This window comes from Empidonax traillii, unplaced genomic scaffold (genome assembly GCF_003031625.1).
Source record: "Empidonax traillii isolate 1590-97213 ecotype Southwest subspecies unplaced genomic scaffold, ASM303162v1 scaffold199:size790550, whole genome shotgun sequence".
In the NCBI taxonomy this organism is placed as follows: Eukaryota; Metazoa; Chordata; class Aves; order Passeriformes; family Tyrannidae; genus Empidonax; species Empidonax traillii.
In genome coordinates this window covers 304,926-332,622 of record NW_020955392.1, presented here as the reverse complement: position 1 = coordinate 332,622, position 27,697 = coordinate 304,926, and the positions used below count along the sequence as shown (strand labels likewise).

Below are 27,697 nucleotides of genomic sequence, written 5' to 3'. Positions count from 1 at the left end.
GCAGGAAGGATGTTATGCTGATCAATATAAAATGAACCATTCACAAATGTGGAGAGTTTTGTTACAAGAATACATAATAACATAACTGGCTTTTGAAACAAAATGTTAGTATTAAAGCTGTTATCTTGTGGTTTCCATACTCTCAGTCAAAGTCAGTCTTTAGATTCATGGTGCATTTTTAGGAGGATCTAAGGGGAAGGCACCAGTTTTTCGGAAACCACAGCTAGAACTCTGTTTCCTTTCAAGCCCCTCAGTCCCTTTGGGAAGTGAATCAACAGTGTGCCTTTATGTCCTGTCTGAATAAACACCTTTTCATTACTGATTATCACTAGATGGTGCTCTTATTCACAATCCCAAAAATCACAGGTAAGTGAATGTAAGGACAGTTACACCTTGGAGAAATCTTGGCTGCCAGGTTTAATGTCTTCTTACTGAAGCTGCAGTTGGAATCCTTTAAAGAGAAAACAGAAAAATATTCTGCACCTATCTGACACCATATTATAGAGCATTTAGTAGTAATATTACACTAATATTACACACAACTATTGAATGCATGAAGTGAAATAGTAACTACAAAAGCAGACAAAAACCTGTTATCTCAAACTTCAGTTCCTTCCAGCCCAATCTGACACCAGCTGGGAGTCCTGGAGATGTGGGAACTCTCCCAGGTCTCGTATCCAACTTAAACAGAATTTTGAGCTATCTTAAAATGGCAGTTTTAATAAATTCCTTGTTATCTTGATTTTCTTTCTCTGCCCTCACTTTCAGTCATGACTTCAGCCTGTAACACTAGACCTTCTAAACCCAGGTTATTTTACTCCTGTGAAGTGCACCAACCCCAAGGATGCATCCATCCTTGAACAGCTACGGTGTCAGAAATCTGCCTGAGTTTTGCAGCTTGAGCCCCTTTTCACTCAGATAGTTTTAAATTAACAGGTGTGGTCTAACTAAATTTTCCAGGAATGAATCTTCATTTGAAGGACCCTAATTCAACTCCTAAATGTGCTGCATTTTTAAGTCATTTACCAGATCACCAGGATAAATGTTACCAAACTGATTTCATGGCACAGTTTGCGACTACAAAGAGGGGTTGACTTTAAAACCTCTTGCCATTCCAGTTTCAGTGTTCTTCCTCTATATTTACAGTGAAAAACAACCCAGTGAATCTAAATGCAGTGAGAGGACCATGAATGCCTCTTTTTCTACCCTGGGAAGAACAGTACAAAGGGTACAATAATTAAGCCTGAGGAGGTAGTTATCCTTGTGGCTTCTCATTTTTTTTTAACTTACTCCATGAACAAATGGAGCACTGAAATTCCTGGCCTGAGAACAATGGTGCCCAGCCCCGTACCAGCCTTCTGGGTCACTCACTTGTTTGCTTCCAGGCCCCATTTGCATAAGAGGCCTGGAAAAGTTGCAGAGACTGGGGAATCAGCACAAATTGATACGGGGTGCTAATTGACTTATGCAAAAAACTAAAGATGCACTGGCCTGTTCAAATCAGGCTTGAATTCAGGCCTCTGGATTCCTGCATCATCCAGCGCTGAAGAATTAAACCCTGCCATGGTTCATCGGCCCTGGGTCCTGGGATAAAAATAGAGAGGCACAAACGGGATCGTGTTTTAGCACCATCAGCTGAAACGGAAAAGAGTGGGAAGGAACCCTTCCTTTTGTGAAAAATACTTTCTTTTCAGGTGTTCTAGGCAACAGCATGGCACTCAAGTTCCCCTAATGTAAGAGCCAAACCAAATCTTTGCCCAAAACCTTTTACCGCTCTAAACCCAAACATTTTTTTTTAAGGGCTGGAAAATACAATTTATTTCAGTGACTGGATCAAACATGCTGGATGCAGACACAGTGCCAGGCACAGCTGTAGGAGTTACCTATTGCCTCAGCCCTGTGCAGTGCCTCACTCTTGTCTGATATCCAGCTAAAAACCTTCTTCCAATATGTTTCCATCATATCATTGTAAGAAGAAATGTTACGTTATCAGGTCCTCCCTGCCTTTATAGTTCCATAGCACTACAGAAAGCAATGTTCATCTGTAGGGATTCACGTAATCCCATGTCATACCTGTGTGTCACTTAAAGCACGACTTGCACATTGGAGTTTAGTTTCGTTTAAAAGCTTTCTTGGACCTTTTTGGATTTCTTTACTTTTACATTTGCAAGATACTGTCGGGCCAGACGACATTTTTCATGTGCTTGGGTTTCCTTTTGGCCCTTTCACTTGGCTCCTCCAGGCCTTGTGCACTCCTAGATTCTCCAGCATTCTAACACAATCAGTCACACCCTAAATCACTATCTCAAATACAGATCCCGACACAACTGCTCTTGACTGGTTTTTACTCGTTTCTTCCATGCTCAAAGAAAATCCAACCCCCCTCTGAAACACTGACATTAGAATGCTCTTGCTGTGTTTTTAAAATTAACGATTAGGTTTAAGTTAATAAGAAAAACATAAGTCTCAGGGCAAAAATAATAAAGAGGAAAGGAAACTGGACACTCATTCTGACGCTGAATTTAATTTGTGGAGGTGCTGACCTGTGACGTCTGTTCAAAGACTACACAATCCTTGAGGAGTGTGCTTCCCAGGGGAACTGGAGAAGGTACTAGTAGTTCATAGAACAGGACCTTTCCCCCAAAATTATATTAGTAAGAGGTGTCAGCAAAATCCTCAGAGGCAATCTGAGTCAGATTATCTTCTTTTAGGTGGAAAAGAGCACTGTACGTGTTTACATTCCTACTCAGTTGCCTAAAATGTCATTCTTGATCTGCAGTCAATTTTTTAAATGGGTTCTTACATCACCAATATGCTGAAAACCGTGTCTGACTGGAAAGGTTTCTTAAACAGGGAACTAAAAACAGCACCATGAGATGAGGAGCTACACAACCTATCCATTTCCAAGGTAGGCAGTGCTGTGAACCATAGGGAAGCACTCGCTCAGGAAACAATTACAAAATTACAGAACCAATTCACACAGATGTCTTTTCAGTTTCTAGCTGTGCCTTCACAGGTTCTCCTGGCCTCTGCTCCCTTTAGTTGGTGCTTGGCATTTGAAACAGTGCTGCAGATCTGAACTGACTTTGACATTACCAGGGGCTTCCTGACACTCCTTTGAACAATGCTCCATGAATATCACGCTGCCATATTCCCAGATGTGCCTTCACACTGTTTTCTCTAGCACAAATAAGCTCTGAAAGCAGCACAACGCTTATGAGAGGAGAAGACAGTGATTTTCACTTCCTCTTCTGCTTTTGCCTCATCTTTCAAAGCTGCTATTTGCCCTGTGGTGGGAGTGCAAGCACTTTCCATCGACCTAAAGGGAAGTGCTACAAGAAGGATTTTGGTTTTACAGCCGCCAGAGTCTTCATTTCAGAAGTACTTTCAAAAAGTGCCTCTTCACTGGGTACAAGATACAGTTGTTTGCTGTTTTCTTATGCAGTAAAGGCATTGTTCACTCTAAAAACCCAGCCATGAAGGTCTGGCCCAGTTTAGGATTTACACTCACTAAGGTAACTTGGAGGTTGCCCATGGCCATAGCAATGTGACCGAGTTAGATGCATCGCTTATTGGGTGAAAAATATGCAGGATATCCTGTAGCAAACCTGGAGCAACAGTAGGCACACAAAATGAAAGGGAATGCTGTTGTCCTAAACTAATATAACTAAGGCTGTCTAAAACCTTTCTGTGACCACGCTGGGGTGAAATCTGATGGCAAGCAGGTATTTTATAGCCACATGTTAATCTTCTTGAACAGGATGAGTTATTAAATTAAATCCTTAAAATGAGCAGCTCTTTCATGTGTGCTTATATTTTCCAGATGTTTGATACAGTCAAGGTTATCCTGTTCATTTGCATGTGCTTGTTTCTTTTGTTGTTATTTTTAGAAAACTCTTTAAACTTACTATTATACTAACATCTGAGTAAGATTTGAAAATTTTTTTTTTTTTTTTAAATTTTAATCCCATACCATTTTTCAGTTATCTTTCTCAACCCTTATTTCTATTATTTATAGTTTTGGAAGAGACCAAGGTTTAATTTAAGCTACTTAGGCAAGTGGGATTTTGTCCTGGGTTTTGTCCCCACTCACTGTCTCTAACATTTCCGTGGATGTTTAGCTCTTGCTCCAGGATTGCTGCATTCCATGGATGTGTGGGCTGCATCCTTGACTTAGCCAACATGTCTTAAAGCTGGCACAGACTTTGGCCAAAGATCATGAAAGTACTTCAGGATCAATCTAGGAGGAGGGATGCCATATTATGTCTGTGTTAGTACATTATATAATAATACTTCAGAGGAAGATAATTCAATAAAATCATAGAAAATGTGTGCCAAAGGTCTCCTTGAAACAATAATCCAGCTTCTTATATTAAGAATTGTTAAAATTGGTAACAACTGGCTCTTTCCCAAGCTACATGCCTCTTAGATTTCCTTCAAAATTCAATCTTTACAGTTTCTGAATAATGCAACCATTGTAATTCAAGGATGCTCCCCTGCTGGTTTTGATTAATTTATTTTAACAACACAGAAAAAGTCTGCTGTAGCTCCTCTGGTAATATAAATCCCTGTGACAAAGGATTCTGTTGTCTCCACCTCTCTAATAAACTACAGTGTCAGGGGTTCAGAGCTAAATGGATGGCAGTGCAGCCTAAACAATTCATCTCTGCTTTGGTGTCTGAATTTAATATCAGGGTTCTTTCCCCTTTAACCTTCAACTACTTTATAACCGTGTTCTGGCTTCCTGTACAAGCAACACATCCAGTGGAACGTTTGAATTTGTACGCAATTACACATTTTACACATTTAAAATCACCGTCTACGGTGAAGACACCTAAACACCCATGACAGTTTCTGAGGACAGAAAGCGAGCAGAAGCACAACAAAGCTGCCATTAAAATAACTGTGGCTTTCAGAGGTCGCAGAAATCGTCCCAGCAACGTGTGACATTTCCCCAAATCCTAAGGACACTCAAGCAGCACGATGAGTTTTGGGGAATCACACAGCCCTTCAACAGAAATTGCTGTCAGCTTACTTCTACAATTACATACTCTTAAACTGTTTGCCTTCCACATAAATATTAAAGACCCCTTTGTTTAAACCCATTTATTTATAAATCTTAAAATCAAACGAAAGGAAAGCATTTTCAAGCTGTTTCTTGCAGATTGCTGGTAAACTAGCTGCTCGTTTGACACGGTGCATGTGTATTTTCAGCAGTGCCCCCTACGTGTAAGTGTATATACAGATGCTTTAGGCTAACATTAAACAACGTTCTATAGCTCTGACTGGGTTTGTAATCCAAATAAAGTAGGTAGTGTTTTTATAACTATCAATTCTTGGGTTATGGAGAATGTCTTCAAATAGAAATGGAAAGAGGTTTATCTTTACAAACAGGTCTCATGCCCTTAAAAGGAAGTTGTTTCTTTTTTCTTCTGCTTCTTGGGAGAACTGGCTACAAACTGGGAATGGTTACTGTATGACTCATTTGGGAAGAATAGCTGCAGTGTAAAAAGTTCAGAAAGGATTTTAATAAAACCAAATTATCTTCTGTTTTGGGCACGATAAGGATAGTTTTAAAGAGAAAAATATTAAATTTTTTCAGAAGGCTGTAAATCAACATAATGCTTTAGAGTTTTGAAGGGAAGGGGGAAAAGGTCAGCAGAGAATAAAACATTTTCCCCTTGTTTCAGTTCTATAGGTAAGACATAAATCTCTCTTCATAAGCAAATTTTAATTTACTTTATTCTGGTCTGGCCTGGAAGTGAGCTCCTGCATCCACCAGAGCAAACCACTGACTGCCAAAAACACCCATGGAGCTTGGGAATAATCAGTAACTGAGCTATGCACAGATAATGGGACTTTCCTACTGCACCCCACCTACTTCAGCTACTTGGCAGCTCCTCAAAACCCCATTACTGTAAATCCAACTGTCCACAATAATACAATTATTACAATAAAAATACATTAACACCACAAACAGCTATGCTGTGGACAGTAAAGACTGCAAATGCTACCAGTAAATATTATTGTATTACTCTCTGCATTATTGTCCCCAGCATGGCACAAAGGATACCATAGTAAATATTGTTTAATTTCATTTGATTTAAGATTTGCATTGAAAAACTGCAGGCTAGCTTGGTGCAGCAGCTGGGTGAGCAATGCTGACTATTTAGCAAGTGTTCCATGCAAGACATGGGAAAATGCAATTTTTTTTTTTTTTTTTTTTAAGTTCAGCACTAGCTGTTTGCATATTGTTACTCCAGCTAGAGAATTTTTACAGGCTTTAATTTTCTTTCTCCTTAGTGCACATAAGGCTGCAAAGGAGCTTGCTGCATTTGTCACTTGTAGTCAAGGCATATTCTGCGTTCCCTTAAATTCCAAACAGTTAAGTGGTTTTTGGTGGGAAAGTGCATGTCCAGTACTGGCCATTTATATAAAGTTTCCCAAAGTGCTAGTAGGATTTTATTATTTTTTATTTTTAATTTCTCATGCAACTTTTCCCTGAGTGTTTCTCCTAAGATTGCTCCCACTGAGGCTGAAGTTAATAGAAAGCGACCGAGTGATTTCAGCAGGAGTTTCACATTTGGAAAGCAAAACCAAGACTGTATTTTGGCCAGACTGCCTATGAATCTAAATTCCCATTCCTAGGAAGTTTACAGGAAAATGCTGAATGTTTCAAATTGCCATGAGACCGAGTGCATTTGAATCTCCTCCTGCATACATCCAGAATATCCTGTAGTCTTCAAAGCTAAACTTTAAAAGAAAAAAAAAAAAAAAAAGCTTCCAAGCCCTCTCCACCCCACTTTCCAAGTTGCTCACGTTTGACCAGCCGAGGATGTCCTGGCCAAACAAGGTTCATGGGTGTGCCACAAGCACTCGGGAATCTTGCATGACTTCAGATGACTCTGCTTTACAGCATAGCCCAGGCACTACTGTTACAGCAGGACGTGCACTGCTGATGCTTTAGGAGGCACCTTAGATGATGAGAGACCCACAGCCATCATTTATCATGGCAGGAGATTGAACTGGGATAGTTTTAATTCGATTGGAAAGAAGAAAAAAACAACATTGCAACAGACTGCAAAAGAGAGTCTGTGCTGCTTTTAAAGGCCTATCCTGGACCTGGTTGCCAGGGAGCTGCAGGAGGGAGAAGGCTGGCAGCAGACAGGGAAGTAATCCAGCTGAATTCAATTAGAGTGCATCAGTAGAACTAAGTGAACTATTAAATTAAACAGGCCCCCTAAACCAGGAATGGGTCTGCCCACAGAAACTGAAAGATTCGCTTCAGCCTGTGCTGAGCTGTAAGTGCTGCCTGACACGAGCCCCTGCACTGCACACCCGCAAACGTGCTCTGGAAAGGACTATGTTTGGGATGATCCACCTTGGCCCCTCTGACATTGGCCATTTTCCAGGATCCACGGCAGGCAGTGATGCAGCACGGCACTGCTTTCCTACGGAGCCTGAGGAGATGCCGCCTCAGTTTGTGGATCAAAGGCAAGCAGAAGGAACAGCATGAGAGAACAGGACTGTGAGCAAACCTTTCCTTGCCCCTTCCGCTGAGGACTCCTGCTGAACACCCGCACAGAGGGCAATGGTTCCTCCAGGAGAATCACTCCAGGTTCTTAAAATACCCTGATCAAACCACTGGCCAGGATATAATCCTAATGGAGTAGAAATAACCCAACAGTGTACTAATTCCTTTGGATATCCTGCATTGTTTTTCCTCTACGTGGTAACTAATTGGTTTAAGGAGATTTTCTTATTTAAAGAGAAGCATCCTGAGCATTTCCAGGACTGTAGATTTAATTGGTTCATCAGTGGTACAGGTATTCATCAGCAAGCAAAAACCTAATTTTAATTTTAAAAAGGCATTTCCTGCATACTAAAGCCAGAAATTTGGGAAGAAACTGGGTGTAAGTGAGAAAGTAAATATCCAGGAGAGACAGCAAGGATACTTACTAATGCTGAATAAAAAAGTACCTTAGTTTTTGGGTGGTATTTTGGATATATGATTACCAAAAATGTTTGTGTAGGAAGCTGCATACATTTTGTGTCTGGAGGAAAAGACTCCAAGGAAAGCGTTGTGGTAGCCCATAAAAAATGTTACCCCAAACTGCTCCGGAATTTGCAGCTGAGCTCCCATTTCCTTCCAAGGTTGAGAATGACAACTTTCTGCAAAACAGGGCTCTCAGAGTTTGCAAAAGGCCAGCGGTTCAGTTTATATTTTTCCTACTGCAAAGCAAATGACTGACAGAGGTCAAACATACAATTTGAAAGTGAAGTCCTTTCCCCCACTCCCTTTCCTGCCTCCTCCTAGTGCTCCCCTGTACTGGTTTCCGAGTTTTTCAGTGCATTATTTGGCGGCCTCAGCTTGGAGCAACACAAAATTACACACAGCACCAGCACAACTCCAACTTAGTGCACTTTGGAGGCCCAAATTTAAACCACTCATTAGGGAAGAAAACAGGTAATTGTGCTGGAGGAAAATCTCCGTGCTCCTGATATAAAATACATCTTGCCTGCTTTTCTGCTGTTGTAAGCAGATGAAAATTTTTGAAAGCGTTTGTTTGGGTTTTTTTCTGCAAGTAATACCTTTTTTGGTTATGGACCAGTGGTGATGACAAATATCTAACTCTTGCCAGGAGCTAAAATACTAAATGTCAATCTAGTCCATTTTTGACAGTACACATGCAAGATATGACCATTTTTTAGCATGCTCCTTAGAATATGTAAAAGGAAAACTGCAAAGAGAAAGCACAGCCAGTTTCAACCCTTACTTACTGAATTACTTCAGAAGAAAACCAGCCTAGTGCACAGAACAAGAGTGACAGTAGGTACTATCAATCAAAGTGTAGAACCAGTTGTGTGCTCTCAAAGAGCTACAGATGGAGTACAAACCACAAAGTCAGAAATGTGATTCAAACTTCCTAACTTGCCCCATTTCCAACTCCTGCAGTGCGGGTGAGACGGTTGCAAAATTTTGTGCTCATAGATTTTGAGGCATTTGGATGGCAGGACCAAATTCTAAGCTTGGGCCAAAGACTGTTCCAGCAAACTCCTTTTAGAAACATATTGATTTTTATGTTAATGTGATCACTAGAACTGATTAATAGCAATGCAATTGTGCTGAAGGGCTCCATCAGAAGAGCCGGTTCCAGTGATTGTTGCTGCAGATAGAAGGAGCTGATGAGGAGCAGGGACGAGTTATGACATTTAGCCTTACAGGCCAGGTCTAAACTTATGAGTCAGATACAGCTTTCTCTGAAAATATTTATGAAGTGCTGCTCTTTATCTGCAAACCTGCCTTTCATCACATCTGAGAGGTGAAGTGAGTCAGTTCTGAACACATTTTGCAGTCAGAGCCTCATCTAATCTCTCCCTTTCTCTCGCCCCTCCCCAGGCTCTGACACCTACAGTGTGCTCCTCTGATTTCCTTCGTACAGGGACACGAGCACACACCTTCTGCCCTTGAATAATCCACTTCTCATAAATCTTTGCCTAAAAAACTGTCTTCAAACATCCTGCATTGCTTATTCTAACCTACCTCCTAAACTGGATGTTCTCCTACTTTCTTCTACTCTCCCCTTTGTTCTTTCAATCCTTTTCCTCTATATCCTTCCACATTTATCAACTACATCAACTAAAATAACTCTAACATCAACTGTGGTGTTAAGGTCACCTTTTTGGCCATTTCCACCACGGGAAACAGCTCCATTGTGCTCCCCCCTTGTTCAATGGCCTATACCCATCTCCCCTGACATTTCCCATTCCTTCATCTGTCAGGTGATTGAAGGAAAATAATCCAAAAAGCCATATTTGAAAGAAACCATTCTGGGTAAATGTATTGGGAAGCCGTGGTACGTGATGAGTTTTGTCTGGAATTGTGAGGATTATCCAACCAGGGAAGAACAGTAACTGAAGTGTATTAACTGCTTCACTACAAGTCCTGTGTGCACAAGGAGACGTAAATGATGATGACAGTAGATTAAACTTGGTTCACAAGCCTTCAAACACACTCAGTGTGACATTCTTTTTCATTTCTGCAGCTGAGCAAGTTTACTTCAGCCAGCGGGTGGGGGGTCTAAGAAAGCTCTCTGAACTATAGAACAAGAACACATCTGTACAGCTGAGATAGGCTTTGAAGACGTGCCAAATTTGTTTGGGGATTTTTGTGGGGGGTTTTGTCTTTTAATAAGCTCAAGGGTTTTCTGGAAGAATCCTTAATCTCACTTTTACCCTTCACACCAAAAACAAAGCCCAAACAAAAAACAGCATCGGGGTCAGCCATTTTTGTACCCAAACAGATAAAGTGTCACGAAGCAGAACAGTGTACACATTAAAAAACTGAACTAGTTTATGTATTACGCATTCAAATAATCATCGGCCAAACACATCTTTGAAAGTGTTGATACGACATACAGAAGTTGCCAGTGCCCAGCAAAAATCACCTATAGATGTTTGCAAATGGCAGCATCCAAATTACAGTGCGTTTCAGTATTTAGCCACGCTTGGCAAGGAGAAGGAAAACCAAAAATATCCTCACGTTCTGGCAATCCACACAGCATGTTGAATTTTAGAGCACTAACCCATGGAACAAATCTTGTCCTATTTAGGCAATTTTTTTGTCTAGATTTCTTTGTTTGAGTTCAATAATGTAACTGCAAGCTGCTCCCAAATGCCAATAAGCTCCATTCCAAGTGCAGTGTGAGAAAGCAGACACATGTTGCTTCCCTGCTTGTCCATAAGGAGGATTGTGAAGGGGCTGTTAGACCCTGGAAGAAAGAAATCTCTTGGCAGCACCTTTCGGACAGAATCAGCTGGTATTACTGATTTACTGCATTTGTACACAAAATAGTAAGGTATATGAATTTCAAGAGAGTGTATCAAATTCCCACACAATACCAATGTTCTAAGCATGCAGCTTGGAAGGGCTGGATTGTGTTCAGTGTTCTTGGGGGGGGAGGAAAAACTGCAGTTCCTCCTGCACAGCTAAATTTGGAAAGCAAGAGACCCCAGGTGTGCTCTGCAGGGCTTTATGGGCTTGTATCAACAACACTATGCCAACAAGTCAGGCCTGCACTATCCCATTCCTCAACAGTGGACATGAGAGTTCCCTGACTTGCTAAGTGGAATGTAAAAAGTGGAAACACTGGGAAGATGTTTGCTATTTTCCTTCTATTTTCTCTGTCCCCTGCATTACATCAATCGAAATTTAAATGTCAATTTAAGACGATTAGAGATTCTGATTCAAATGAACCTAAACGTGTAACAGTTTTTTGGCCACATACAGGTAGCTACTTTGCATCCTCCTTTTCCTGATTTTCTTCCTTCTCCATGAAATCTTTTGTGTGGAGAGCTAACTGGAAACATCAGGCTCCCAGCCCTCTGGTCAAACTTGCATCTGCATCTCAGAAGGAATCACACTGGAATTTCTTTACTGGAAGCTGTGCTATCAGATCTCCTGTGGCCACTGTGAGGGAGGTGGCTCCAATCCCTGTGGAGTCACCTAATGACCCTCTTTTCCAAATAACTGGACACAGTAGAGCTTGGTGGCAGCATCACTGTGATATGTTATTGTAGACTTATCTCTTGAGGTTTTTTTCCCTTGGATGAGTTTATTTTTTCAGTCCTAACATGAATTCGATACGATTTTTGGCAATAAAAGCAAGGCTAGCTCTGTGCCAGAACAGCCCAGGATAAATGTGTCAGAACCTATTTTCATCTGCTTATTTAAGTCTTCCAGAACAACAGCTAAGCCCTTCTTCCCATCCAGAGCTGTGCCTACCTTGAGTGGTTTGTTTATTTGTACTGTGGATAGCTAGGCAACAAGTGGACAACGAGTACCCATGACCTGGTAAAACTGTATTGTATTAAGCTGGACATGTCCAACTCTTTTTAGTGTCAAGAGATGAAATCACAAATCTAGATGAAATCTAAACATGGAGTTGGGGGGGTTCTAGTGTTATCTTCATCTTTTGGAAAAAAAATATTAATACTCCTACTGCCCAGCATCACTGACATTTAACTTGTGACCCAAATCCTGCAGACTCTTGGCATACTGAACTCATACAAAGCTGCTTTTACCATCAAACTGAAGATGCAGCTTTGATTAAGTTTTATCTCCTCCCCACGGAGAGCAATGCACCATGACCTCTCAGACCCCTAAAAGGAGCTGTTGCCAGAGGAAGTTTGTGGTACCTGATGAGCTGTGCCTCTGAAAAGGGTGTCTGGCACGTTACAAAGCCAGGCCCACTGTGGAGTCCCACGGTGTGAAGTCCGTCAGGCCGTGCAGTTCCGTGTAATCATCTGCCCCTCTATCACAGTCCTGGAAGTGGGAGTCCCGGGGAGCACCAGGGAGGGACCAGGAGCTGCTTGGACACGCTCAGTGTGGTGGAAGCAGATTTATTAGCCCAAGCTCAGTGCCGTTGCTGCAGGCAGCAGAGGCAAGGAGGCTGCAGCCAGCTGTGGGAGCAGGGTGAAGTGGATATAATAGAGAACAAATCTGGCCAATTTTTTCAAGCATGGCTTGGCCTCAGAACTGTTGGGAATCATTACTGCATAATATATTAGATGTGCTTGAACAAGTTACATCTCTTGTTTTCTTGGACAATGAAACAATCGTCCTTCTTTTACGTCCTATAAATGACTGTAAAATACAAATTGAGATATCCCGTTGATATGTGGGTTTGCTTTCTGGTTTTGTTTGGTTTGGTTGTTATGCCTGGTTTCTAACAAAGCATAACTTTCAGTCCACATTCATGTCAGCAATGGCCTTATTTGAAACAGCAGTTCTTCTCAAGGTGCCTCGCAGGGTGGTGACCCTTAATTCCAGACATCCCAGCTCTGATTAAAGCCACATGAAACAAGTTCATCTTTGTAACCCTGCACTAATGTATCGCCCGCTTCCCTCAAACACACAAAAAGCCTGTACTAAGACTGCACTAACTCATCTTTATGTTGGTCACATTTGCTTCAACTTTGTCTCCCTGTCACAGTTCAAGCCCCAAATCAGGTACAGAATTGTCAAGTACATTATCAGGTAGATCAAAAGCAAGATCCAGAATGGAGTGCCACATTTATTCCTTTAGGAAAAAGGCTTCTTCTTTTTTTTTTTTTTTTTCTTACAGACTTGTTCTATCCATATGTATTCTATCTACATATTTTTAAGTAAAGCAGAGAATAACAGCATTTATAAATAAAGTGAGAATCTTAGGATCTCATGAGTAATGAATGTCTACTTCGCTCTTTCTTGGTTTGCTTCTTACACAAGGCCATTACTTAAAGGAGACAGCACAGAGACTGTGTAAAGTTTTGTCTGGCCAGTAACTTGTGAGTTAGGTAAGAAGGAACCTTTCAGTGCTGCCTCTGTAAAAGCAGACACCTCTCTCCATGCTCTCCCACAACATCAAATGTCCGTGCTGTCAACAAGGACAATTACTACAATTCATCCCCTTATGGATTCTCGTTCCCTGTGAGCAATCACTGCCTTCACTGCCGCTGTTTTCTGTTTGCTTAGAGGTCAAAAGAAGTCTGGTTGGTTTGGTTCCTGTCTTGCTCACTTGGGCTTTCACACACAGTTCTTTGAAAGTTGGCAAGATCTCTAATGATCACAGTTTGGATTCCCATTTAAACACTCTCACCATTTTCTTTCCTTCTAAAGCAGCTACTCTGATCATACAGGTCTTGTATCAATTCAGGTTTTAGAATCCCACTGGAAATGACCTGGCCCAATGGGACACTCGTGGGAATTGATGAATAATGACATTTTATCTTTCATATCCACATTAATCTCTTCTTATCCATCTTCCCTCATCCTTGGGGAAAAAAAGTCTGACCTAGCACTTTCCTTTTTAACAGATAAAGGAATCAAGCATTTCTAAAGTTTAAAGTGTCAGAAGATCCCCAACTCCACCCTCACTGTTCAGTCCTTTTGAGAAGAATCCAGAGTGAGCATAAAAAATATGAAATAATGTGCAAGTGATCCTCCAGTATGACAACATCTAATTTATTACAGTTGCTGTTTCTGGCTTCTAGTTATCAAACTAATGCAGAATGCAATTTTTTGGAGAGCACCACATACTGTTACGTGCTTTTCTGACTTTCACAGTGCATCCACCGGTGATCACTAACAATAATAAGCCATTTCTAAAGCAGGGCAGATTAATTACAGCACACGGAGTAAAATCTCATGTTCCGAATACATAAGCACGGCCACAGAAATGATCCTAAACACCTGCTCGCAAAAGCTGTCAGAGGTGGAGGGATTTCCTTTAAAGTAGAAAATGCAGACAGAAGGTTCAATGGATAAAACACCAACCAAAAAGGAGATCTTCTGATTTATCTTCCGTTCACAGAAGTGTTAATTATTGTTAATTATCCCCAAGGCCAAAAGCAAGTTCCTTATATAATAAATCCCACACATAACACAGCCACAACAGTTATAATATTATGCATTAAACCTGTTGATCCTCTAACAGTTCAAATTCTAGCTGCAAAAATACTTCTGTTCATGGAATTAGGAGACAGGAACCTATTATGAGCCCCTGAAAGCAATTCAGACTTACTAATTTTCCATCAGACCTTGTAATCTTGTCTAAACATTAAATTCCAGGTTAAAAAAAAAATGTAAAAAGCACTTTAAAAACAAAAAAGTAATTTAATACTGTTTTTGAAATTGTGGTTTCACTTTCTGTAGGAAACAAACGTTCCTGTGGGGATCACCTGAAGGAATGCCAAATATCCATGACAGACTTCAGTACTGATTTCACAGAGTAGTGCAAACCTTTCCACAAATAAGCAAGCTAGGAGAGCCTTAGCTCAGTCTCAAACAAGACTGAAATTGCTCTGTTGTCTCTTCAGTTTTCATGTGGAACCAAGCTGAACAGATCAATTTTAATTGAGTTTTGCAAGGAGATTTTTTTTTTAGTCCATTCTAATTCAATTTCCAAGCATGTGAGTTGTTCACAGAGCAACTGTTTACCACAGAAGGTAAAATTTAAGTTTTCACAGCCATGCCTGTGACTTTGAAATGTGAAGCTCTAAAAGCCACATACTTGAAGGGTTCATAATTAAATGAAGTACAAGTCTCATCTCTACCTTCCCCTTCTAAACATCGGTAAAAGATAAAGGCACTAGGATTAGTTTATCACAATATCTGATTTCCTAAACATTGGCACCAGCCACGCTTATAGAAAAAGCATCTTGGCACAAGCAATTGTAAAATACACAGACCACAATATATGTGCTTGTCTTCAGGAGACATAAATAAGCAATCAACAAAACATGGGGGGTTATGCTGTGCTTGTGTAATGAAAGACCAGTTTTGTCAAAAAATGTTGGAAGTTTGGTGCTTCAGATGTTTTGGGAGTGAAAACTCATAAATACTGATTCCTATCTATTCTCTCAGCCAGAAGCAGCATATGACATGCACTGACAATAGACATAACCCAGCAGAGTGCTCAAGCACGTAATCTGTATAAATATACAAGCATTAATTAACACAAAAGATAATCTGCTTCCAATCAGATTAATGCCGGTGCAGTTGGCTGAAGCACAGCAGATATTGCTGTCAGCCAGGACACAGTTACATTCCTGTGAACACGCTGAGACAGAAGATAGAGCCAACAGAAGGCAAAGTTTCTTTATAAGGATTCTATTGCCCCAAAACTGCACGATTTCATGTGCCCACGTGAGACTTTACAAATCAGTGCTGGTAGTATTTGTTACACCAGTCCTAAGGGCAAACCCTCACAGGTATCTATAAAACACATGGACCTTTTTTTTTTTTTTTTTTCCATTTTACAAAAGAATCATAACTCAAGTTCTAACTTTAACCTGCAGAAGTGATTTCAAGTGCCATCCCCCAGAATATACTAGAGAAAGAACAGGACATGTAGACATGATTGTTTTCTTTTTTTGTTTCTAGGAGACACGAGTTGAATAATTAAAAAAAAAAAAAGATATGTTGAATATGCAAAGAGATAACAAGATATCACAGGAATGAACGTACCCATGTAAAAGATAAACATGGAAAAAGTGGAAAATAGAGCTGAGGGAAGGACTTTTTAGCTGCAGGAGACACTAGTGAGTAGGTAAAAATGGTAAGAGTCAATAACCTTAGCCTTGCACAGGGAACTGTGGTTCACCATGAGAGAGGAAAAAAAAAAAAAGACATAAAAACCCCTGAGTCTTGTTAAACTTTAAAAGTGTAATATAGATGTAAAGCATTAAAAATTATTGCCTTAATCTTGCACATGTATTGCTTTCTGCAGAGTCCAGCTAGTGCTTTGACATCAAAGAGGGCTGGAATGAGGCCTGTGTCTGGCAGCCTGGTGCCTGGCTGAGCTTAGTTCCTCGTGGATTTACACCAGTGCTGCATCCCAGATCTGGCTGCCAATCATCCCTTTATCTTTCAGGGTATCTCTTAGGGTAGCAAAACTCCAAGGCCTGGAGCTTGAGCTGGAGCTCAAAAGTGCCTCACGCACACACCAACTGTTGAGCCCTGGTGGGGATAGAGATCTGGACAATCTTTCCAGGGGATCTTGTATCACTGCTGTTTCTAGCGCTGAGCACCCAAAGGGCAGAGTTACAAATGAAAATGCTGACTAGGACTGTTTTAGTACAGAAAATTATAGGAATGGAAGCTTACACTAAAGTGTGGAAAGAAGAGTTTATAGTCTCTGAATGGAATGTGAAACCGCTGCATAGAGGGTTGATCCTGTTCCCATTGTAGCCATTGCAAGCTCTTCCCCAATCCTCTATGTCTGTTCACATCCGATTTATCTGATTGATCTACATCACCAAAAAAATCCCCCCAAACCACTAGTGAGCTAATGAGGACTTTTGCACACAATGACTTTGAAGTTTCCCAACTTGCTTTACTCCCTGTCATGATTTAGGGGTGGCCCTGCTGGTGGGCTTCAGTACACCCCAAGGAAGCGGCTTCCAAGCTAACTGGATCCCCTTTGTTTGGGGCATGTTTAGACAACAGTTTCCCAGGAGATCTTCTTTCTCTTGTTCAATTTCCCATTTCCCTTAACAGTATCCAAGTGCTGCTGAGATGCATTCAGTCCAATTTTACTGAAAGAATACAGTCCTTTTATCAGTTTGCACAACTATTTTTTTTTTTTAATGGAGAATATTAAGGATAGTAAGCAGTAAGTCCCACACTTTCACAGCAGAATATGAGTAATTTTGATTGGAATTAGTATCTATTTTTCTAGCCAGCTTTGGAAGAATCAGCACTGAGTCAGCTCCGATTACAAGCAGATTTGTTGGAAGCGTTTTCTTTTCAGCAACAATTGCAGTCATCTGAAAATGTGTGTGGGTGTCTGTGCACTTATGTCTGCCTATACTGTGGAGGGGAACTCTCACCGAGAGCTTTAACCAGTGATGGGCAGGCAAAAAATGTCAATAATTATCCACCTATTGGAGACTAGGGAGATCCCAGTGTGTTCCCTGATAAGGGAATTACACAGGACAGGCAGCACTGCTAAGGACATGCACTGCAATTACAGAACAGTAAAGTATGTGTTCAATACTTAACCTGTTTACCTTAAGAACACACAAAAGAAGGTATTTGAGGGCAAAATACAATCTGAGGAAAAAATAACTCCCTTCACCATTAAATAAAACCAACAATCCAACCTGTTTAAAGCGGTCGATATAGGTTCACCTAAAAGGTGATATCTGCTGTCTGTGGAAAAAGGAATAACTGTAAAAATGATCTCTTAAATCTGCTTCATTTTGAGATTCGAGGATATGAAGAAGCTCATATTAATAACATCCTCTGCAAAAAAAAGAAAAAATCCAGCCTATGAGGCACAAGGGATTGCAGTGACTCCAAGTTTATACTTGAGTTTATCCTTTAGGGTAACGCTCCCTAAAGGCTCTTTGAACATTTCACTGCTTGGCTTTTGTACAGTAAGTGTGCTGTGAGATTTCAGGCTGACCTTTAGCTTTTGGAAATCCCTGAGTCTGTGCTTGCAGAACAAGCCCGTTCCAACTAAACAGGAGAAGGAAAAACAGCGATGAATGTTTTGTTCTGGGGCAGGCTAATTTCTTTTAAACAAAGGAAACATTGCTGATTCGACAAAATATAGCTAAAGCCTGAAGAGGAGAGTAAGGGAAATGTTTGATCCGGTAAGGAAAACTCAAGAAAAGGGATGTGAGATAGAAATAATAATACCTGCCTTTTGCCCTTTGATCACCTCCTTATCTGTAGGGAGACGTGTCCCAATGTCCTAATCAATATTCACCTGATCTAAGCTTCTCCTTAGGAAAAAACCAAAGAAACTACAGCTAACAATTGTTTTATTAAGAGTGAGGAAGCTCAATCCTCTTCTGAGTTCTCACAAGTCTACTCAAAACACTACTAAGATTAGAATGTTGTCCTTTTTAATTCATCACAACCCCAAAAGCTTAGGCTGAGACAATCCCAGTGGTTTTCAGACCCACTTTTCCCAGCAGACTGCTGTTAGGGACTTTTATACTGGGAAATGTAACTAATGTCTTGTTTGTTCTCATATCTGGCTGGGGACAGCAGAGTTCCAAAAGAAATACAAGAGCTATTTGTTTATGTTAAGATAAAGCCCTGCTGTAAGATGTCATCTCATTTATGATTTCTCCCATAAATTCGGTTCACTCAGAACCAGATGCTTCTTATTCAGAGTGATTAATTATAAGAAAACTTCTTAATATCTGGGTTTAGGGTTTCTAACTTCATTTCATTTGAGTGCGAAACCAGACAGGAATGAGGTGCAGAGAAAAAAAAATATTGTTCCAGAAGAAAATGGAATAATTTTTCACTTCACAACCTGAAGAACTCTCAGCTCGTCTAAGCCCAATACTGTAGGGTTGTCAAAACTGATTTGAACTTCTCATATTTCCTTTGGACATTACTGAAATAATTTTGTAAGTAAAAATTATTAATGCTTCGAATGGAAAAGTTGAGTTAGAGAAAAATGAGAAGCAGGGGTATAGAAGAAAGAAGCCTTAGAGCCTTAACAGTAACAGTCAAAAATAGCAAGCTGCAGTGCCTTGTGTGTGTCTCCTCAGTTCAGTTGATGATTTCCTTCTCTTCCTCAGCATGTGAATTTGAGCAGATGAACCATAGGAAAGCTGTGTAATCCACACAGCAAAGCATCCTTCCAGATATTCCCTCTTTTTGTAATGTACCACAAGGCAAGGAATAATTCAGGACAATCATCATCAATCATCAATTCTCTGATAAGAATAGGTAATTAGGATCTTCTGAAGGGGATATCACTGAAGGCAAAGCTACTATCACATCTACAAGGAGAGGAGAAATTGCCTAGAAAGGAAATAAAAAATAAAGAACAAACTGCTGACAGAACTGGCCAGGAAATGGGTTTTCCATTCCACTACTTTTTTTAGGTGAATCTTCAAGTGTGAGTAGTTTCAGTTTTCATGCACCATGTTTGAAACTGCTGCAGTTTTTGTAATGACAACTTACACAATTAAGCCAATTTCACCTGAGTAAGTCATCAAAGTAACTTTAATTTCTGCTTTCTTACAAGAGATTTTTGAGAAAACATTGTAATACGAAATACCCAGCTGGACTACAGGCAAGCACTAAAAGACAGTGTCTAATGCCTTGGAAGAATGTATCTTGCATGTTGCAAACTCTCCCTCTTCCTTGTTGCTATATCCTATATTTCTCCTAAATCCACAGAATCTGTTATCTTTCCCTTTACGAAAATCTGGAGAACAGATCTGTATGAAGCACAAATCTCTCCATTAGTCATAATTAATTGCAGGTAAAAATTTTAGCGTTTCCTGGTCCACATGTGCCTGTAAACACTTGAAGGGCAGTACACAGGATCCCCATATTTATTGCTCAGAGCTGAAGTTATAGTTTATACACACCCAATGACTACCTACAAGTTTTTGCTCTTTCAGCAAAAGTTGTGCCATTTTGGTACTAGATAACCTAAATAAGGAGCCAGCACTGCTGCTGTGACACAGAGCTTCTCAGAGCAAGGCTAGATGCAGTCCTTGATTGAGTGACCAGACAGCAGTGCTAAATCAAATAGTTAATTACCTTACCTTACCCATGCTGGAAATTGTTTTGACTTCACACATCTCACTGCATAAATATAGTAACAAGAAGAGACTTCCCTAAAGGTGTTTTTGTTTGTGTGTGTGCCTGTTTTCTCCTCAGTATTTCAGTCTTGATCCGCTCTTTCAGTGTGCAGGGCCCCTTCCCTACAGATGACTCATAATGGAGCATTCTCCACATGCAAGGTGAACGAGCATCTGCAGAGGATTAGGTTGACGTCAAAGTCATTCCAGATCCTCCGTATTGGATATGAACTTGGGGCAGGAAAGAAATGAAGCACTTGGTTATTGAATCACTCACTTAGCTTAGCCATACTTCAGAAGGCAATTACACTCCCAATTGCAAAAGTGATCTGAAATCAATTTTGCCAGAGGAGTACAGATGAAAGGTATGATAAAGGCACTGGGAGCTACAGGAGTCTTACTTTTCACTATTATAGTCACCATCAGGCTTTCCAATGCAAGTGGAGTACTGCTTTCAAGATGCTTGAGGAATCCTCTCTAGCACAGGCTACAGCTTCTTGCACTGGCCCAAAATGAATGGGAGATACAACACTCTCTCTGTGGCTGCTGCCCTCTTGTGTAAAATCAGTCTGGGCCTTATGCAGCCCAAGTTCTGTGCTGAGTTACTCTAGAAAGAAATGCATTTATCTTCTGTTAAGCTATTTTTTTTTCAGACACAGGGGCAAAGTGGCCTTGTGTTTTTAAGGATGTGTGCTACAGTCACCCTCTCAAAAATAAGATGAAACAAAGCTGCATTTGGAGTACAGTTCAAGATGTGCTTGTATGGGCCTTTTCACTTACTGTGGCAACTACAGATTCAGTCAGGTCCTGTAGGCTGGGCTCCTGGCTGGTTTTTCCCCCTTCCCACAAAGTCATTTAGATTGTTTCCAGCATTGACCATGGATGTGTGGGGCTGCTTGTGCCTTAAGAGTTGCTTACTCCACTGATTTGAGCCATGTCTACCAACTGCACTGATGACCTCTTGCAACCGGACTTTCTCAAAACCTAAGTCTTCATGAAATTAGGACTTGTAGCCAGAGTAAAACTTCACTCAAGCACCACTGAAACCCAGCTTCTAGTTCTTTAATCCTGAGGATTAAATCAACCTAGGCAATTCCTGACAGAAATTTGCTTAAACTCATCTAAAATTCTCCAGCGAAGAAGTTTCCAGGTCCCCTAATTCAGCAAAGTCTTTCCTCATCCTCAGAAATACTGAATATGTAACCTTAAATTTTCTTTGCTGCAAAGTTGATTTCTTGCTGTCTGAAGCCTACGAACAAGAACAAACAACTTTACTGCCTTCTTTATAAGAACTTCCTGCTGGCAAGAGGTTAAGTCCTCCCTCCCATCTCTAGAGTTGTTTTTTTGTGGGCTTTTTATCCAAAAGAGAAAGACTGAACACGTTAAATTCCTCCCCAGCTTCCTCATAGGTCATGCTTTCTGACTCTTTTAGCGTACTTACTGATCTGCTTTGGGCCCTTTCCAGTTTGCCCACATCTTTCTGAGCTTGACAGGGCACTCACAGCGCCAAGTAAAGATGAATAATTACCTCCCAGGTCCTACGGATCGAGCTGGCCCATTAATATGGCCCAGGATCATGTTTCCCTCTTTTCTTAAGGGAAAAAAACCAAAAACACACAAGACCCTACCACCTACCTCCTGCCTCAGGCTTCCTTTATTTAGTTTAGAAACACACTGAGCGCCCTCCAGATCCCTTTGCAGCTGAACTGGTGTCTGCAGGACACCTCTTGTTTTTACAAATTCCACTTTCCAAGTGGAAACTTGCATTTACTCGAACAAATAATATAATTCCACTTTTTGTCTTGCGTTTTCCAGATCATTCTGAATGTGGCTCTTTTACAATGCCAACAATCACAGCCTGTGGCCTCTCATTAGTCAATTTTATGTGGATACTCTTGTTTCACTGAAGGATTAATGAAAAAAAGTCATAGAAGGGGATGCATGACATAAGCCTATAACACTGCTGGGATGCAGAATGGGACTTTTTTTTTTTTTTTAAATAGCATTTTCTAAAGGATCTAACTCTGCAAAGGCAGACAACAATGATAAATGCCTTCAAAGGCTTGTAAAAAAATTCCTTCCCTGGTGTCTCTGACTGCAACATTAATAGTGTTCTAATCAAAGATAGAATCTTCTTGCAGTAAAGTGTGGGATGTTTTGTGTAAGGAAGTACAGAAGCTCACAGGAGACCTGTCATTAATGATAACAGTCAACTTTCAATCCCACGGGGATATTTTCCTGCCTAGAGAGATTTGGTGAAAATCCTTATGTTCCCAGATCAAATAATGTGTGAGAAGACAGAGAGGGGTAAAAACTGCTCTATCAGAATGGCCTTAGTGAGGATCAAAAAAAAAAAGATAAAACATCCCTATCTCAACTAGATCAAACTTCTGATTCTTACTGTTTGTCTACAGGGATTGTAAAAACGTATTAAGAAATGTGAAAGTGGTACTGAAGAATTCACAATACTTTTAATGTGCATTATGAATGTGCCATACCTCCATCAGAAATTATTTTAGTTACGGCTTTTAATAAAGCTGCTTGAATATTTCACATCAAAGTACTCCTCTTTGGAAAACTGAGTTTTAAAGTCAGTAGCTTTGGGGAGCTTCTGAGGAAAAGTCACAAGCTTTCTTGGTTTTTTAATTGCTTGGGGTTTTTAATTGTTCAGCCTAACTAGACAGCTCTTAGTGTTCATACCTCACTTCTGTCAAAAAATACTCAGACATGTAAAATTACAAAAAAAGCCCCACAGAACTGTAGCTGCAGGTAGTACTTTTTGTGTCCCTAGTACTCCTTTCACTGAGTTTTAATTTTGGCCTTATGCCCTTTTCTTTTTCCCTTGGCCTTGCTTCTCTGCTCCCTTTTACAACACATCAAGACAACAACGTATGCAGGGCAGCAAACAGTACTCTGGTCTGCAAGCAACAGTTACTAAATAGTCCCAGTTTATCTAATTGTGCCTGTATTGGGTCTATGAAATTAAAATAATCGTCATGACACCAATAAATACCTGTACTTTATTTTGTGTGTACCCTACAGTGGCCATTTCTGATAGGGAATGACTCAGAAGTCATTCTGAGTCATTGTAAGGGAAGAGAAGAATAATTTTTCTGTGATCAGACATTTTCATTTTTCTGAGTAGTGGATTCACTGCCCTCTACTGCTTGAGATGAGCACAGAGCCATCCGGGAACAGCTTTAACTTTTGCCAGCGTGCCAACCCTAATACAACCTGACCTGGAAAACCTGTAATCAGAAAATAGCAATCTCACCTGCCACGGAGAACTAAACTTTGTACTGGTAGTAAAGCTTTCCATTAAAATGACGCGGAATTACAGTGAAGCTATTTGTTATTATCTCATGAAGGTAAAACTACATTATACTGCCTTGTACAAAGGGCACAGCGTGTGTGTGCACCTACTCAACGGGAGCAAAAAAAATCAGGAATTATCAAGAGACACAGATCGAAATCCACCTCCTTACTTTTAATACATAATCTATCTTGCTCAAAGTGATATTTGTGCTTTCTGGTGGTGATCAGCAGGATACAGAAATCCAGATTTTAAAAGTGCAAGCAGCTTTTGAACTGTGCTTAGTGTAGAGGGGGACTTTCAGCACAGCATAGACTGCACCGAAAAAAAAAAACCACCTGTGACTTGCATATAAATATTTCATGTATTTAAGATATTGTAGCACAATGTAACGGTACTTAGGTCACTGAGCTCATGAGAAGTACAACAACAGGAACAGGGGCAGTAACAAGGTGAAAATGGGAAGGGTATTTTTATCTCCAGATAGCAGCTGGTGACAATATCATCACGCCCATTCCAACAGCGTAACTCCACATTGCAAATACAGCAAATCCCAATTCAGCAGCTTGCTGAGCACTTCTCACTCTGTTCAAAATACACAAGTAGTGTCACACTGCAGCTTCAGATGCTCTGGGGATCGCAGTCACTTGCCAAGACAAACTGATGAGGAAGAGAGGCAGCTAACACCAGCCCATTGAAAATCCTCAGCAAGTACTCTGCACTGAGGGATGCTTTTGTGCATTTCTTGTAAAAACAGATTTCTGATGTACAGTTTTATTTGAAGGAATATGACCCCCACATTAAAAAGAAAAGAATGGTTGCCATACTTCAAAACAACCACCAACTTTCTAAAGCTAGAGACAGTAGTTAAACTAGTAAAAGTCCAATTTTAATAGTGTCAGCTACATTTTGATATGCACGATTTATGATAATACCATAAAATCTTTATCATATTTTTTCTATATCACAGGAAAGCAAGAATAATAGGGTAGAAGACAAAAAAAAATTCCCACATTTATCCAATGTTCTTTATACATGATGTTCACACATCTAGTTTTAATGGTAAACGTGTATGATCACATACAATCACACATTACTTAGAATTACTTAATTACTTGGAATTACTTAACAGGAAAATAATTACTTAGCATTTCCCCTCAATCTCATTTCTTTTACCCAGTTTGTTTACTTCTTGCTTGGGCACTCAGAACATTATGGCAAATATGTTTCTAAAACAGCTAGAGGAAAGGACTCTGGGATTAGTAAGATGTTTACAAATATTTTGGAAATTAGTGGCTTTTCAAACAAATTTTTATCCTTAACTAAATTCAGGCTTGTACAATCACACACACAATACAGCTGGTTTTTATAACATTGTGCATTTTGTGCTGCTGAGTGAACATTCAGCTACTTAGAGAAGGCCTGAGGAAATGATTCTACAATGACAATTTACGGACTCATGGTGTCTGTTTACAGCACAATGGTGTTGCTTAATCCTATTTGTCTCCCACAGCAGCATTTCAGTAAGAAGATGCTGCTTTTTTTCTTAAAGAAGAGCTTGGTCTCACTATATTATTTAAAGACTTTTTAATACGCAGAATATGTCACTGTCTGACATGACTGGAAACTACTGTGCACAGAAAACAGAGGCCTGCTTATCTACAGGGCATTGAGAGACAGACATTGGAATAAAGCTAAGGAAAAAAACTGCAGAGTCAGTTTTTAATGGCATTCATCAAAATTTTGAAGTTACTATAAAATAGGAGTTTGCAAATGAAATTTAAATGTACTAACCATTTTATATGTTCAAGCGATGGTAACTAAAATTTCAGGTCTGATGTCGTGTCTCCTTGGTTTTAGCTCTTTCAATTTTTTTCTTCCAACATACCCAGCACACGTAGCAGGAGAAGTTCAAGTGATGCAGGATTTCACACCTTGCTGTAAACAAACAAAAAAGAGCTTTTACCTCAGTTAAGACTTCCCTTTCTCAGTTCCAAAAGTTAACTTTGGAGTTTACAGTCCTTTATTATCGCCTTGGACTAGGTATTTGTATTCGTATTTACATTTTACAAATGGAACCACTGTGTAATAGATTTATGTCATCATTAAACAGTTAGTGTTGATCCCATAGAAACTTTTATTTATTTAGCAGTTAGCAGTTCTAATCTCCCTCTGGACAACAGGTAACAAAATGAAAGTGCAGAATGGTACCTTACAAGTAGAGCACGAAACTTTCAGTGGAAATCACACTGAGGAAGATAACTGAGAATACATTAAGACAACTGCCTGACCAGGAGTATACATACTTTAGGAAGTGTGTATATCATAAAATTGATGAGTGTGTTAATAAAAATGAGAGGGAAAAGGTTCATTGCCATCTAAAGGTGCAGCCAGCAAAAGTCAGAATTAAGTAGTGAACCCCCAACCAGTTGCTCGTTCGGGAAACAGTGTGGGGATTTGTTTAATCCCAGAAGGAAACTGCCCAGGAACTGTGGAGAGGCAGCCCGGGATTCCTGCCCGGAGACAGCTGTGAGGGGGATCGAGTGAGGAGGGAGCCTTCGCGGCAGGGTACACCGGCACACTGGGCACGTTTGGGAAGGCAGAGGGGACTGCCACGGGGACATTCCTTGGGGGCTTCCTCCGAGAGACTGCGGGAGGTGCAGAGGCCCCTCAGAGGGGAGAGGGACAAGACAGTTCCGACTCCTGCGACGGGTGAGGGGCTGGTCTGTGCGGAGCCGCTCCAGGAGTGAATGTGACAGCACGAAAGGCCTTTAGCAGAACCATATTGCAGAGCTATGGCCACATTCCTTAAGTTTACAATAAATAATCCCTGACGGTGATTCCTGCAGCGCCGCGGTCGCGGGCCCGCCCTCAGCGCTGGCCGCCAGGGGGCAGCAAGGCGCTGCGCGAAAGCGCGGGAAGCGGACACAGCCGCCCCCCCCAACCCCGTCGCATCCCTCGGTTAATTCCCTAAACTTCAGCACAGCAAATACCCTCAGTACCAGCACCGCCAGCCAACTGCTCCCTCCCTGTATTCAAAATACACTTGGTGCATAACGCTGATTTCACCAGTAACCTCTGCAAAAAGCAGTTTGTCCAGAGCGGCACCTCCCCGGCATGCTCGAACAGCTTCTCATTCTGTTAATAAGAAGCCAGCATCAGTATGCCAGTGTGTTCCAAAGCATTCTAAAGGCACGTCTCAATGCCGACAATTTTATTTCTTCTGAATAACAAATGTCAAAGTAGAGAGTGTTATTCTTCCTGCTATTTCTGGCTCAGTGCACTGGGTGGATGAAGGAATTTCCCTAGCTCAAGCTATTCAACCATTGATGTCTATGCTTCTGCTTTGCCACTGGCTAGTGTGCCCTCTCTTACCTTCTGCACAATGCAAGACTGCTGTCCTTCCTTGTGTTACTGGAAAGAAGACATCACTTCCAGTTGCTATGTTTTTTCACCCCTCATTCAGGCAGTGTAGCTGTTCCCAGTTTAGCTCACCTGAAGCCAAACAGGTTGTGTCACAGCTAGCTGGACAATATAAAAGCAGAAGTAGAACCCAAGGCAAGTTAAGACCACCATCAGCTGGCCTTGATGAGGAGTAACACCAGTCCCGTTTCCAATTCAGAATTCACAGCAGAAGTAGTGTCAGACTACAGCAGAAGTGGACCCAGTGTCCTTAATTTAGCTCTGTTACCTCATCTAGTCCTTACTTAAGCAAAATCATATTGGCCCCAACTGCTGTGCCAACATTGGCAACAGCTGCTAAAACCAGTGTTACCTGGGCTGCCTCCGAAAGTTCAACGAGTCCAGAAAGTCTCCCATGCTTCACAGACACATTATCCCCGGGAAGCCAAACAGTTCCTCTTAAAAGTGCAGGAGAAATGACACTAAGTTAATTGAGAACACAGGTTTAAACAATTCTATTCAGATATTTTTCCTACCTAATAATAAAAACCAGAGATTAAGGGCAATGGAGTTATGTTTTTGTTGGATGGTTCTAGGTGATGAAAAAACAGATGAAGGTGGCTCTCCAGCAAAGCCAGCACTTCAGATACTGTTCCATTTTTCTGCCATTAACTGCTACTACTCCTCTTAGCCCACCTGACTACTGTCTCTGATGGCTTTGCTGCAGCACCCATTCAATTTAGGTGCATTTTGTACTCAGGATAACTAATAAAACTGTAGCTGTAAGGACTGAATTGGTACCATCAGGTTTTACCTAGTTTCCCTATGAAAGACATGATAGCTATTTGTTGGGTTTTCCTGGTGTCACATGTTTAATAT

At 40.7% G+C, this 27,697-nt stretch overlaps 1 protein-coding gene and 1 long non-coding RNA gene across 3 annotated transcripts in view; one reads left to right on the top strand and one right to left on the bottom strand.

Annotated features, from left to right (window-relative positions):
• SYNPO2 (synaptopodin 2) overlaps window positions 1-27,697 on the top strand; it is a 71,904-nt gene that overhangs the window by 8,075 nt on the left and 36,132 nt on the right. The window lies entirely within an intron of this gene.
• Window positions 829-27,286, bottom strand: LOC114059019. Its single transcript, XR_003571573.1, has 3 exons — window positions 27,192-27,286; window positions 25,211-25,354; window positions 829-1,584 (listed from the first exon to the last, which is right to left on the bottom strand). It is a non-coding gene; the product is annotated as an uncharacterized LOC114059019 (long non-coding RNA).